The 13,470-nt window shown below is 45.4% G+C and overlaps 1 protein-coding gene across 3 annotated transcripts in view; it reads right to left on the bottom strand.

Moving 5' to 3' along the window:
• Positions 1-13,233, bottom strand: part of RSPRY1 (ring finger and SPRY domain containing 1) — a 38,123-nt gene extending 24,890 nt beyond the window's left edge. Inside the window, exons 1-3 of one of the 3 annotated variants that reach the window (XM_064670848.1) lie at positions 13,136-13,215; positions 8,056-8,157; positions 1,748-1,933 (exon numbers count right to left, since the gene is read on the bottom strand). The gene's annotated coding sequence lies outside the window, so the exon portion shown is untranslated. Of the gene's footprint in view, positions 1-1,747; positions 1,934-8,040; positions 8,158-13,135 lie in introns of all 3 variants that reach the window. The other 2 variants (XM_064670851.1, XM_064670849.1) reach the window with 2 other exon arrangements.
• Positions 13,234-13,470: the final 237 nt, after the last annotated feature.

A 13,470-nucleotide genomic window follows, 5' to 3' on the forward strand; every position in this document is an offset into this window, starting at 1 on the left:
ATCCTCTAAGTCCCAATTATCAACAAACTAGTTACATTTACCCTTTATAGAGACACACAGCTTATGCCACTCCAATAAAGGCTGAACATTTAAGGTTCTCATTTCACATCAGGAACGTTCAGTAACATTTACAGACTTCATAAAATAGACAAAATTGTAAAGAACTAATCTTAAAGCTGTGGTCTATCTCAACAAACAAGAAATTTAACAAGGAAACATTTAGTTCATCTGTGTATAAAACACATCTTTTTGGAATGTGCCTACATCTACGATTCTCACCCAAAGAAGCACCAAGTACCAAACCTGAAACAAGCAGGAATCACAGACACCATGTTAATGCCTACAGATCTAACTGAGATTCTGAAAGGGGTGTTGTATGCCTGTTTGGATCTAGTGTCAAACCAATCTTCCCTTTTTGGGAATGAAGACTAACTCAATCATTCTTCTGCTCCTGATTTAAATGATTTGGACCAAATACAGGCCCAGTAGCAACCAAGATTGTAGGGCAATCCCTTCAAATCATTAAATTGAAAATGCAAGAGCAAAAGGATTCAAAGCCCCATTTCATTACCAGTTATGTTTCAATCCACAGGGCATATTGTTATAGAACATTACATAAAGTCTCAGGTAAAATAAAGCCCTGCCAAAGACACGATTTCACTACTTAAACACTTCAAGCATGTCAGAATAAATAAGTACCTTTTATCCTTTTAAGATTCAAGTTTAACATTTACACTAGAAGTTATGGTGAATATCATGTAATACATTATTATTCTACAATTATTAAATAATCTCTTTAACGTGCAGCTCCATAAAGTTAAAAGAAAGTCAAAGAGAGCTGACACCTTTCAAATATGAAAGGCCCCCACCATCGGGGCCAACTGGCAACTGTGCCATTGCTGGCTGCCCTTTGGGACAAGATCACAACAACATTATTTGGGAAGCCAGACACTGGTCACAGGAGCGAGTCTCGGGCTGTCAGCTGTCACTGGAAAAGCACAAGCTCTCACAGGCTCTTCTGTGTTTGAAGTATGTTATCTTCTTGTGGCACAGTGAAATGTTCAGTGTTAAGAAATTAACTGTAGGCTAACTAAGAAAAAAACCTAATTCCTCAAGGGATATTACTTGCAAAAAAAAAAACAAACCAAAACAACAAGATCTTGATTTCTGGTTCAAGAAATTCCTAAGATCATTAGAAGGGGGTTTCAGCATCACATCATGCTTGCCTTACACCCTAAACAGTTTGACCACCAGGCTCTGAGTCTTTCCATCTGTTATCTTCTCAGTCAGCAAGTCACAAGCAGATGAGAGGTGCCAGTACAGACTGCAAGGATCTCAAACAGAATTGTGTAAGATCACAACTGGTTCAAATGCCTTTTTTTTTTTTTAAAGAGCTACTTATGGTAAATGCAAAACATGTCTTCCTAGTGAAAAAATATGCATATATTTATGAACCTAGATCATTTAAGGACATTTTAGCAAGATAATGCTGAAGTGTAAAAGTGTTACAGACTTAGAATATGGGTAAAGCTGTTCTGCAGCTTACAAAAACATTGACACAGCGAATCTATCTTGTCATCCAAACAAGTATGGAAAAGCTGTATTTTGGGGATTAGCAATGAGTAAGAACCTACCTAAAGAAACAAAAATAGAAATAAGTCAAGATTAAAACTGATTATTGAATCCTAGGTTTTTCTGGTTGACAGCTTAGAGCATGATTAGAAACAGGTGATTATGATCAACTCACCCGTAAGTTTGCTTGGTTCAGGAACAGTTGGGGTTGCTCACAAAGTGCTGTCACACAAGTGGACTGTCCTTCTTCAGGGCACAAAGTCATATCCAGGAAAGGCAGGGCTGTGGGAGCCTTTATGGTGGGCAGTGAGTCATTACAGCTGACTCTGCTTTCACTTCTAGGAGCTGCTCTGAAGAGTCCCTGAGGACAGACAGGAAAGAAAGAACAATTCACTTGGAAACTGCACCTAAGGTAGATGAACTCCACCTCCTCCCCACATCTGCCATGCTGGTATTTTCAGCCTTTACAGGGGGAATTCTCTCAAAGCTCCAAAAACCAGTTTGTCATCTAGTAGCTTTAGGACTAGACACTGATATAGAAAACCCAGTCCGTTTTTACAGCCTTGGCATTCCAGATACCACAGCACCAAGTGCAGAGCAGTGACCAACTCCTCCCCTCAAATTACAGCTTACAGGAAGAAGAAGAGAAGCAATAATATCTGCTCCAGATCACCCTCAAGTAGAGACAGCAGAAAATAAAAGTACACTATAAAAGTTGATTAGATAACAGAAAGAGAGAAATGACAGGATAAACTCCCCTTATTTAGTAAAGAGCTGAGTTTGACAGCATTCACTTGGCTGTTGCTCACCATCACATACAAGGAGCTCATTGTCAAGCCTCAGACAAACTGAAAGACTAAATAATTAGGAACATAAGGTAGAAAAAAAAAGATTGCTACAGATCTGCCTCACAAACCAGCTTGTTTGGCCAGAGTACGAATAAGTGCAAAGGAAAAGCTTTTTAAAAGTCTTTTAACAGCAATGTACTAGACTGCATCTCAGCTGCCATAGTTTTTAAGGACATATTTACAACATTTTAACAAATTGACTTTATAGTAGGCTGCCAGTGGCCATCCCAACTCCCTCAATCTCACTGCTGAAGAGGACAGAGACATCACACCTCAGTTCAGGTCAGGTGCAGAACGGAATGGGAATTGGAGTGATCAACTCTGCTCCTGCCCAAACTCTGAGACCTCAGAGGCACAACCAAGACATGTAAGCAAAAGCATTTTGCACTTCATGAAAGATGAAATATACTATTGCTTCAAAAAGAGGTAACGATCTCGACATACAGAGGTGGAAAGAAATTCTAAAATCTAACTTCAATCCTAACTTTCACAAATCCCTGCTCTCAAAAGCTGGACCCAAAAAAACTTTTTTTTTTTTGTTAACTCTAAAACCACTTAACACTCTACTTGAAAATACTGTGAATAAAATAGAAAGGGGATTTTTTTTTAAAGACTATCTAAACGAAGAAAAAAAAAAATTCAGGGAGTAAAACAAGAATATCACAACAGCAGCATGGAGACAGGCCAAGATAAGCCTCCTCTCCTACCTGGCACAGATACTTCAAGCCAGGCACAACAACAAGCAAATGGTGAGAGACCAACAGGCTCCTTCCCAGTGGCCTGAGAGTCAATAGTTCAGTCTCCTGAGACAAAGGCTGCATGTTTGTTTTGCTGTTAAAACACAGCTAAGGAAAAGAACTAATCTTTCATAATCCGTTTAAATTCTTTTTCAGTAGTTACACAGCAAAGGGTCTCTGCAGCTGCTTTTAAAATTCAGCAGTCTTACATTATAAAGCTGTGACAAACTGTTAACCAAAGTGTACTAGTTTTCATAAGAATTATGCTACTGGAGGATTTAGTGTGGTTTGTGAGTATTACTTTTCGTGTTTTAGTATCACATCAAAACACTGTTTAATATGTTGAGAGCTAATGGCTAAGGGTCACCTAAGCAACAGCACAAGAATAAAGATAAGTTTTCCTGGGAGGCTGCTGGAACAGAAACCTATTGCCTCCTGTCAGGGCTCCAATAATATCGTGCAAACACCATTTCCTTAAACAATTTGTGCAGGTGGAGTAGAACTGCAAGTCTTCAGATGAAGCAGCTGTGTGTGAAAACACCAGCAAGAGCTAAGCTACAGGGCAGAAACAAGCTCTCCACGTTCAAAGCTGTGATCCCTTTCCCCAAGATCAGTTAGATTTTTGTGCCATTCACATACACTACAATGCTGGAAAGTCCCATCTCAGCTGTTGTGCACTTGCCAGAGGAATATTCTTTGACAGATTTAGGAAGGCAAAAAGGCTATGAAAGCTGATCACAACAGCAGCCAGATTTCTAAAAGTGACATTAGTTTTATTTGACTTTGAAATTGGGGATTTTTTTAATGAAAGATTGGGCCAGCCCTGGCCTCTCAACAGGCAGGGCCATCCAGTCACTCAACTACCAGATGTTACTTTGGGATGCAGGACTACAAATTTGCCAAAATTAGGATAAAAATACAAGTTTTTACTCTGTAAGAAGTAGCTGGTAGTGATACCTCTCACTGGACAGATGGTGTTGGAACACAGAATGCCAGTGCCCAACACCTTCTCCTTTACACCAGAGAGCACCAAATGTCTGTCCTGGCGCATCTTGCCCTCAACAGAACACCAGGATCAGGTGCCACTGGAGCTGGACACCTTCCCTGCATGGGAGGAAAGCAGCTGCAGCCTCCTGTGCCCTCACACACCTCCACCAGCACCACAGACCATCCCCACCACAGCAAAGCAGCTGCTCTCCCACCAGGCTCAAGCACATCCATGGATGCACAAAGGGAGTTGCAGCCTCCACAGAGTGACCAACCTGCCACTGCTGAAAGTCCAAGGGGAAAGATGAAATCACCACCCACTGAAACAAATGCTATGTGAGTGGATTTGCACCTGCCTGGCAGCAGGGATGCCCAGCCTACCCCAGAGGGGCCTCCTCTGGATCATCCCAGCGAGCACTCCAATGGAGAAGTTGGCTCCCAGTGGCATCGGGTTCATTTCTCTGCAATGTGCAGCCCAGGAGTCGGTGATTCATCCCCTCAAATATTCGGTTACAGCCAACCATAATACTGCCTCACGATGGAAAATGCCTCTTCTTTCCATGAAATGGAGTGCACTGCCAAGCAAACAAAAAACCCCTCGTGCACATAAACAAGGAGAGAGGGTTTCAGCTACCGGAACCACTTCTCCAGTTTCTGCCACCATTACAAGAGTAAGACCAGTGATTCCTCCTCTCCAGCAGAGTAACACTGGAGCTCAGTCAGCAAACCCCACAGGAAAGCTGACAGCTTTTCAAATGCAAAACTGTGAGAGTTCTGGCCAGCAGCTTCCTATTAAGGAGATAAAACAATTAGAAATATTTCCTCAGCATTTCTTTCCCAAAGTGTGATGCTCCTAAAATGGAAGAGATGGAAACACTCGTGATGCCTGTCGGATGAAAAGTTCAAACTAGAAGGAAACACAGCTATGAATTGCTGCAAGATAATCAACTTTGATACAGGAATAAGAGGGAGAAGGAGCCTGTTTGCAACTACAAGCAACAAGGAGCATTTCCAGCTTTGAAATTACTGGGGTAGGTGATGAAAACCAAGAATTTCCAGTAAGTCACACGCAACTATAATGTGAAATGGAAACTTTCTCAGGAGATTGCATTGATGTCTGAGGTCAACCTCTCACCTGTAAGACTTGTGCAACTAAAGAGAGGGAGCTACTTGGTGTCCAGTGTGGCACCACGCAGCGCACGCAGTGAGGGCACCACAGGTTTCAGGAGGGGCGAGTAAATGCTGTGCTGGTTCTTTTGCACTTAGTAACCAACCATCACGTTGTGCAACCTGAAGCAAACCCCTAATTCAACTCTATTTTCTTTAAAAATAACCTGGAGGGTTAAGACTGGTGTCAAAACTCGATGGGAAGCAGCATTTACTGGCATGCAGTGTGTCACAAAGCCACTGCCACAGTGGTTTGCTTTCCCGCTGCAGCGACAGCGCCCTAAACTGAACTGACTGACCTTGAGCCTGCTGGTTTCACAGAAAGGGAAAGACACTGATCACGCCTCAAAGCTCTCCCTCTTCTTCCCATGTGTTTGTCCGTGAAAGCCCCCAGGGTTGTGCAAGGTTTATGCAAACAATCAGGCTTTAACCCTGCTTCTCTAGGTAACCTGTCTCCTCTAGGTAATTCAACTCTCCAAACATGGAGAAGTTGAGGGATCTGATCTCTTGTTTGACTTGATGTGATAACAGTCAAAGGAGAAAGAAGCAGCAGACATTGCCTACCACCACAGTGGTTTCTTTTGCTGTAGACTCACTGTGAAAGTCTGATTTTATAGTCACTTGCACAATGCACTACTTTGTCTTTTCACTTCCCTTAAAGCGGTTTTTTAAACACCAAAGTTGCAACGTGGATTTAAAAGTAAAATTCACTTCTCATTTAGACTAGTGCCTCCAGAGTAGGCCTGGTGGAGATCCTGCCCCTGCACAGGATATCCCTTACGTCTGGATACAGAGACAGCAGTGCTTAGGGCATGTGAGGCATCAGACTGTTCTGCTACAGCTCTTTCCGAAAGAGAGACTGAAGCATTAACCACCTTCTGAGCTTCCCCATCTCAGAGGTCATAATTTGTCATCTCATGATCATTTAGGTGGAACTGTCCTTTGTACTACGGCCTCCAGAAAAAGCTCAGCTTTGCTTCATGCCTAACCCAGCGCTGGTATCGATCTGTGCTTCCCGGTTCCCAGCTCCCCAAACCATAGACAGATCGTTACATTTCTTATCAGAGGCAGAGCTAAAGTTACGCTTTGAGGCAGATGAAAACACTTCTGAGATAACAATCATTTAAAGAGATAGTGGTATCTGACAGCTCAGTGAAGTTGAACAAGAGCTGCCTCCAGCAGGGTGACGTGGCCAGGCAGAGCTGAACAAGCTCAGCAGTTGCCCAAGGAGCAGAGCATAAAGCACTGCTTCAGAAGTGGCAGGAAGATAAGGATAACGCCCTGCAGATGGCAAGGAACACTAATCCTACAGACTGCAGGGATAAAAGCACACGAAATAAAATTGATTAGCTATACCACATTAAGTTTTGGCGCAGACATTTGTTTGGAGGCTTACAAATAAATCTGTCAATTAATTCAAGTTAATCTTCCTTGCTGCGCAGAAAGTTACAGACGTTATCAATGTACAACTTTGACAAAAGCATTTGTGGCATCAGGATTCAAAATTAAAACAAAACTAAAAAACACACACACACAACAAAAAGAAAAAAACTCTCCCAAAAAAGGCCACACATGAAATTCCAGAACAGACAACGCTGGAAGGAAAGTGTCTCTTTGGATATCAAGCAGAGGAGTAGAATTGCAGAGAAACTACACACACACACACAGAAAAAGACATTTTTTAAAGTTTTATCTAGCAAATTTAATAACATTTCAGAAAGGATAAGGTTTTACCTATATTACTATCCACTAACCAATGAAAGAGTTCTCTTCAATCACACTGAGGTCAACTCCTTATAAACTACAATAATAGGTAATTAAGGCACCTTGTACATTAGCCAAATATAAACCACAAAAGCATTTTGAGGGGCAACTCAAGAGACTGAGCAGCTCAAACAGTCACAGTGTGGTCCTGCCTGGGACTAGCACAGAGGCATTGGAGTCATCACACCCTGAGCTCCAGGAAGATGCTACAAGGAGGGACTGCTGGAAGCAGGGACAGATTCTTGTCAGCAAACCACCAGCTTCATGTAACTGAGTGAGTGGTGGTAACCCAGAGTTTGGCTGTTTCTTGTCTGTAGACTCATATCAGTGCTTTTGTTTCTTATAAGGCAGAGCTGGGCCTGTTTTCAGCAGAAATTTGGGTACAGAACTACTCTGTAAAGGCAGAACAGTCTCCTGCTGCAGACCACAGAACTAAGCCCAGTTAGATGGCAGGACTAAGCTATTAAGAATGCATAAAATTCACACATGCAAAACTGTTTTCAGTGTAAAATTTTGGTAACATTGCTGAAAAATTCAGTGATGTCCCAGTTGGAAGCCTGCATTGTCAGTCTGACAACTGCCTCACAGAGCAGACAATGTCTAGACCCTCCTGTTCTCATCTCTGCCAAATTTATGCCTTTATGACACTGGCTATCATCTCTAACATGGAAAACTAACAGCAGCAGGAAGCAGCCTGAAGAAAGTTCCATTTCTTGATAATTCAAGCAGCATCAGAGGATGGCCTGATCTCTCAGTGGCCAGAGCTGAGAGCCCCCTTTGTGGCTTCCTTGGCCACCTCAGAAAGCTGGTAGGTCTTTGCCAGACAGAGCTCAGGACTGTACTGGCTGAGCAGGAGACATTCTTCTGATTCTCCTTCCTCCTGTGAGTGGATACAGTGACAGCTGCTCAAGAGACTGTCATCTGAGTCCAATACAACATGTAGGTCACTGGGGTAGCAAACCTACCTCAGAAGCACTCACGGGAAGAGTGATTCCGGATCTGTCTGCGCCGATCACCACAGCTCAAGTCTACAGATCCTGATAGACAGCTCTGGGCAGATCACTGCAACCCCCTGTTCTCACCTATTTTAAAACAAGAACAAAAAACCCTCAGCTTCATTTCTCCCATTTATCTCTTCAGGTTCTACCTTGAGGACCTTTTCTCCCTGCCCTGCTGCAAGCCAGCCAGGAAAGCACCCTGCAGGAGAGATCCCGACGTGGATTAGCCAGCCATGTGTCACACAAGTGCTTCAGCCACGTCTCACAGGTATCCTGCTCCAACCACTGAGCTGTGGTATTTTCTCCATAATGCTTTAAAGCCTCCCTCGGCATGAAGAAACTCAGAGGAAGTCGGTCAAGACTCCTGTGGCCAAGAAGGGGAAGGGGACGGAGTGCCTGGGACATGGCTCGGACAAGCACAGCTGGGTTAGGAAGTGGGAGGAAGATGAGTGTGTACATGTTCTGCAAGACAGACTAAAAATGATGTAAACAACAGCGTGTACCATTTTAGTTAAAAAAAAAAAAAAGCAGAAAGCTCAAAAACAATTTTTAAAGCTTTCAAAAACCTGGAGTAACACCAGGAACGCGAACTCACCATCACCTTCTCCTAAATAACTTTCTGAGGAATTTCAGGAGAATTTAATGAAATTGTTTTGATAATTACATGTAGACACAAATTCACTAATGTTACAAAGGGGTGAGACTCTAAAGAGAGAACAACTCATCTGTTCAATTTTTTTTTTTTAATCTTTCACTCCAGGACTGATACATTGACCAGAGTTTGAGTGCAAACACACACACACACCACTCTTCATTCACCATTAGGTGAATGTTTTTAAAAGCAGGGAACAATCCTAAGCCTTCTCCATGGCACCAGACAGCTTTGCCTTTAGAAAAAAAGAAAAGAGCAGCAGCAGGTTGCTGAGTTTTCTTTTTTCAATATCACTTTCTAGCATGTCCCACTGTCTACAGGAAGGTATAAGATACACATGAACGGTGCAGCCTCCTCCTGGCACCCAGTTCACTGGCTGCCCTCTAACCTATGATTCAAGCTGCAATAGTATCAGTTTGTGCACATGCCCTGGAGCTGGCAATCCAAAAAGCCATGCCAGTACTTCAGATCAAAATGTCCTCGACTCTCGTCCTTCTTCTCACGTCCAGCAAAACACCAAGACATTCCCTTACAGCGAAAGGGAAGCATTTCCCACAGCAAAGAAAAGCCTTAGAAAGGGAGAAGAATAGCTACAGTTGTGTTTCACATGCTTAGAAACCACTGCATCTCCAAGGGGAGAGATTTATCAGGAAAAAGATGGATTTCTTGTCACTGATCATGGCGACTCACTGAACCCCACTTAATAAACACTAAAAACCAAGGAGCAGCAGCTCACCCCAGACTCTGGGCTGCCAGGTATCCCTTCTGCAGGGCAAAGCCATTGACTGCACAGAGTTCCCACGGCAAAGTTGCACTTCTAAAGCACAAGTCTGGCCACAGCAGTGGCAGATCAAGGGCAGGTGATTACGAGCACTGCTGAAGAGAGATCGTGACGCATTGGTCAGTCACACAACCTTATGAGTCATGCGTGAAAATTTGACTTTTATTAGACCTCAGTGACATAATGAAGAATAGAAAAGGAAATAAAGATCATGCTGGCACAGCCACTGTCCTGCAATGCCAACTTTACAGTCCCTGCATATAAACCAGGAAAACAAAATACATTGTCAGGACACGGGGAAATGCAAACCACAAAGTGACATGACACAATTCTAATGAGATACTTGAAGGACCAGGAGTCCCAGCACAGCACCTCTGACTGCACTGCTTTAAAGCAAGGAATAAATTCAAAGGAAGAAAACACAAAAACCAGTTTAAAATGCTGACACAACATATTGATAATGGAGCAGAACAGGACAAATGTCATGACATTAGCTTGCCTTCGATTTCCTACTAGGGAACAGCATTTTATTTTGCTGCCTCTGCATCAAGAGGGAAACCAAACAGTGCATGTGATGAGCCTTGCTCCACTTTGTGAGGATACCACCACAGAGGTAAGTGGCCAACAGGAGATGTTTCCAAACACAGCACACTGTCAGCTAGGGGAGATACTGATATGAAAAGAAAATTGAATGAAGAAGCCTAAAGAGTTACAGACCAGCAAGCATTCCACAAATTGCTGCCTTCATCATGAACTTACTCCTTATGCTACTAAGTATCTTCCTTTTGTTCCTTATTTTAACAAACAAACAAAAAGCCTGAGAAAAATGGACTTTGATGCCACCTGATAGGCAGAATATGAGAGATGTCTTACTTTGCACGAGGGAACCAAAATTATAAGTGATCTATTTCAGCCCATCCATTAGGCTCACAGCAAATGAAACATGCTGAGAGCCAAAACCTTCTATGTGAAAATACTGGTAAGGTACCATGGGAGAGCACTGCAGGGTTGTGTAGGAAGCCATCACATCCCTCTAAGAGGAAAAAAAAAAAAAGAGCATTAAGAAAAGCACAAAACAAGGTAACGGTGAGAATAAGGGAACCACTGAGTGATCACTGAATTATGAGTCCATAGAGTAGGATACAAGAGTGGCTACCATGAAGCATTGCAGTCAAACTCCATGTATAGGAGGCTGAAAGTAAATAAAAAGGAAAGTTAAAGACCTCAACGAAACCAGTAGCCCCACCTGCCCATGAGCACACACTGATATCACAGCTGAAGATAAGTGAGGTGTGTGGATGAGGTGAATTAGGTCTATCAGCAATCTCAGAGTGGGTAAATAACCAAGACTAAGCTAATAAACAATCAGCAAGCATTGTGAAGAAAGTAAGACACAGCACTAAAATACCCTGGAGGAGCCTCCTACACAAGTGATGGACAGCAGGTGCTGAAAACTTTCTGTTGGCAGGAACCTCAACAGAGAGTTTGGATGAAAAGGGGAGACAAAGAGCGATGGTGTAACTACAGTTGTGCTTCACCCAACGGAAAGACAACACACCAGGAGAAATACAGTCTGTTCAAGGACAACAATAAATGGGAACAAATAGCAGAGATGGGGGCACAAAGCAATAACAGCAATGTCCTAAAGGAAGGGACAGAAGAACGGGTGCCAGGAGGAGAAAGGACCTCTTTTGCTGAGTGGACCTCGGCAGAGAACAAAGACACAGGCAAAAGCACTTACAGAAGAATGGGCCTGATTTAGATCAAAGAACAGATCAATTCTTTGCATTTGGGTAAATGCAAAACAAAACCACATTGAACAGCACTGGAGACTCTTAAAATAATATGACAAGTTTTGAGAATGCACAGTTCTCCAGAAATCCACAGTCAAATACAGGAGTCCAAGAGGACACAAGATGCAAAGGAATATTTCAAATGGCTCATAGGTGATGAGAACATCCACTGTTTAAAAATTTAAAAAATAGCAAAAATTGTAATACCAAGAAATAAACAAAGTCACAGCACGCAAATGTATGAAGGTCTCCACATGACAATAACCTCACAGCACTGATGGATGTACAGAAAATTAGGAGTAAAGCAGAACTGAACTGAGGACCAGCATGACAAAAGAAAACAACACCAAAACAAATACATGCATTTACTGCAAGACAGAGGACAAAACAGCTAAAAACCTGAGGCAAAGCTAGTGCTAAGTGGAAAAAAAAACCCCTTCTTATATTGAAGAAAACAAACACTGACACAGACAGAAAAGGGAAAAAAAAACCCAGCAAACACACCAGCATTCACAAACTGAGCAGTATCTACAAGGCTGAATAAATTTAGGAGAGAAAAGGCAGCTCTTATATCTGTGCTTTTACATGGACCAAAGTTCCACTGTGTGAGAAAAACTGATAAATGAACTCTGGGCTCAGGGAAGAGATTTTGCAAAAACGAAACAGAAAATGAAAAATATGACTACAGTCATTCCCAGGACCTACATTAAGACTCTGCCCGGAAGGGACACTGTACCTATTGCTGCATAACAGAGGAGAAGAAACAGTAGTTTCTAAAAAAAGGGGGTAAATGAAGATGTGCAAGATAGAAACAGTGATCAGAAGGACAGAATCAAAGGGCTTAAAAGAGAAACTCATGCTCGATGTGGGGATAACACAAGCGGTGAAAAGACCAGCTTTATAAGCACTGAACTGTGAGAGCAGAGCCCTGGTGTCACCACGGGTGGCAAAGGTGGTGCCTAACCTATCACCCAAGAACGCAAGGCAAAAGGTCCAGATAAACGAGTGCATTTAGTGGCTCACTCCGCACCTCCCTATCTTCCCTGTAAAGACAGAAAACCTGCTCTGCAGAAATATTCGCACACTGAGAGCGATGAACCCTTTTCACCATTCTGACTCGTCACATCAATAGAACGATATCCAGGGGCTCCACAAAACCCTGCCACGAGCCCCCGGAGCAGCAGGTCGAGCCCGTGGTCCCTCCATCCGATGCCGCTTTGCCCCTCGCACACCAGAACCGCCGTAGAGCCAAGTCCCTGTTTTGCAAGTCATACGAGCCCCCGGGAGCTCTCCGGGCACCCGGGAGGCGCCGTTAGGAAGTTCCAGCCCCTCCCGGCCCCGAGCAGCGCCGGTCCCGTGTTCCGCACCCACCGAACCACGGCTTCATTCAGCCTCTGCCGCTTTCTTTAGCGGGCTCCGAACTCCAGCTCTGCCCAGCCCCGGGGCCTCCGGGAGAGCCCAGGGACGAGAGCACATCACCTCTGCCCGCTGCTGCCCTCCCCGGGGGGAACCGGTGGCCCCAGCGAGGGAACCCACACCCGCGGGGGGCACCGGCACCCACCAGCAGCACCGCCGGGACCCCCGGGCCGCCGCCCCGGGCAGGGGGCTGCGCTGGCCCGGCCCCTGCCCCACCCGGGACCAGCCCCGGCGACCCCCGTGGGAGCGGAGTACGGGGTGGGGCGAGCACGGTCCCCTCCCTCGCCCTCCGTCGCCAACCCACGGCAGCACCGGGGCCACCAGCGAGGCCACCCGCGCCCAGCCCGGCACTGTCGCTTTCCCTCAGCGCGGTGCGCGCCGCGTCCCACCGCACCGCCACCAGCGCCTGCTCCGCCTCACCTGCCCGCGGTCCCGCCGGGAGCGCCGCGGGGCCGCCGCGCACCCCGCCCGAGCCCCCGCGCGGCCCCGGCCCGGCGGCGCCGCCGCTCCTTTGTGCCGAAAGATGGAGGCGACTCACGGCGCGGCCCCGCCCCGCCAGCGGGCCCCGCCCCCTCCACGTCGGCCCCGCCCCCCGCCGTCTCCCGGGCGACCCGCCCCGCCTCCCCGGACCCCGCCCCCGCCGCAAGCGCCTCGCCCAATCGCGGCGCGGGGCCGCCCTGACGCTCGCCCGCCCAGCCAACCCGCGGCCCCTCCGCGCGCCGCCCGGCCCCTCCGTGAGGGCGGCGGGGATTGGC

Source organism: Pseudopipra pipra, chromosome 14 (genome assembly GCF_036250125.1).
Source record: "Pseudopipra pipra isolate bDixPip1 chromosome 14, bDixPip1.hap1, whole genome shotgun sequence".
Classification (NCBI taxonomy): domain Eukaryota; kingdom Metazoa; phylum Chordata; class Aves; order Passeriformes; family Pipridae; genus Pseudopipra; species Pseudopipra pipra.